The sequence below is a fragment of the Oreochromis aureus genome, linkage group 14 (assembly GCF_013358895.1).
Source record: "Oreochromis aureus strain Israel breed Guangdong linkage group 14, ZZ_aureus, whole genome shotgun sequence".
Lineage (NCBI taxonomy): Eukaryota > Metazoa > Chordata > Actinopteri > Cichliformes > Cichlidae > Oreochromis > Oreochromis aureus.
In genome coordinates this window covers 36,064,480-36,066,153 of record NC_052955.1, presented here as the reverse complement: position 1 = coordinate 36,066,153, position 1,674 = coordinate 36,064,480, and the positions used below count along the sequence as shown (strand labels likewise).

The 1,674-nt window shown below is 36.6% G+C and overlaps 1 long non-coding RNA gene across 2 annotated transcripts; it reads right to left on the bottom strand.

The window, feature by feature from the left end:
- Positions 1–1,136: 1,136 nt before the first annotated feature.
- Positions 1,137–1,674, bottom strand: LOC120432902. 2 transcript variants are annotated; one of them, XR_005608179.1, is made up of 3 exons: positions 1,608–1,674; positions 1,339–1,504; positions 1,137–1,261 (listed from the first exon to the last, which is right to left on the bottom strand). It is a non-coding gene; the product is annotated as an uncharacterized LOC120432902 (long non-coding RNA). The 2 variants fall into 2 exon arrangements; XR_005608180.1 differs by having other exon boundaries at positions 1,414–1,504.

Here is a 1,674-nt window from a genome sequence, read left to right as displayed (position 1 = left end):
TGCTCTGGGTCTAAACAGAGCGCGTGTGTGACATCTTCTTTTGCGCATGCGGGCCGCTTTGATCGTTCACATTAGAGCGCGTTTGCTGTCGCATTTTATTTGTAGTGTGAACAAGCAGACAAAAAAATCGGATTTGATCAAAAAATCGGAATTGAGCATTAAGACCTGCAGTGTGAACGTAGCCAAAGTAACATCATACTGTGATTAAGAAATTGGTATACTACCGTTTATTCACGGTATGTCACTGTAAGCCCGCTGCATGGTAATAAACTGCAGTAACTTACCGTTATCACGCATCATCAGTACCAAAAATATTCATCTCTACTAGAGGATACCGTGTCCCAACAGGCGGTCATTTACTGTTTAACAGGTCGTAATTTACCGTAATTTAAGGAAACAGTAACATACTGTAAGAGACTGGAGGGTTCAAAAAAATTGTATTGTATTAAAAAAAATGTACCATTTATTTATTTATATATATTTGTATATAAAAACATATATATATACCCACTATCGATCGATTGATCGAGATAGATAGATGTACACACACACAAAATATAATTCATGTGCTTTACACCACTTTTTATTTCTGTTCTGATTTTCCTCTGCAGAAATACACATTTCCAAAATCAAAAACTGAAAAGAACTGAAAACATATTTTCATTGAGGAAGCACTTGTTTTTACTAAATCATGTAATCCATTATTTTCTCAGATGGTTGTACAAACAATAACGATATTATGTCATATCCATATCATGGCAGACAACATATGTTCAAGTGTTGGGTTTTCTTAGTTATATTTTGTAGGGTCTTAAACCTACAATTTGAAGTACCTTGGCATTCATTTTGTTGGCACCATACAAATAAACTGAATTGTAATGAATATAATATCAAGCCCCACACTTCTGCCTTTATATACACTTTGTCCAAAATACTGGCTCACACTACCAAATCAATGCACAAAACAGGGTCCACAAGGACATGGATGAGCGTGTGTGGTGTGAAGGAACTTGACTGACCTGCACTGAACCCTGATCTTGCTTTGTGGACTGAGTTCATTGATTTGTAGGGTGAGCCAATACATGTGACAATTAAAGTGTAAGTAGCTGAAACAAACGGGTAAAAGAAGGAAAAAAAATCAAAACTGTTGCACTCAAAAAACCTATTGGACAGAGACAGCTTCTTCTAAGATTGTGAGAGAGCTTGTCTTCATTGTTGTTCGTCTTGTGTAAATGTCCAGAAAGCATGGGCCATGGATCATCTATGGAGACACAGGTAACAACACATTGTTCACTTAAATTATTCAAGAAATTCACTATAAATGGCCACAACAGTTACCTAATTTGAAGTTCTCAACTCAAATTCAGTAAGCCACTGGAGGAAAGTTGTGACATGAGGGTTAATGTGAACAACCTTTCGCTTCACAGTGGTCCCAGTCTTTCTGCTTGTCCCAACCTTGGAGGTACATTTTGTTCCCTCTTCAGGGTTTATCCTTACAAAAAACCTTAAAACATGCCATAATAAATAGTTGTGATTTGAAATAAGTTGAGTTACTTAGGGATAATTTATTCATCATCTATCACTATTAGCGAACTGTTCAAACATACCTCTGAATTAGTTCCAATGTTGCACACGCTGACTCCTGGTATTCCAGGTTCAATACATAGAATGAAC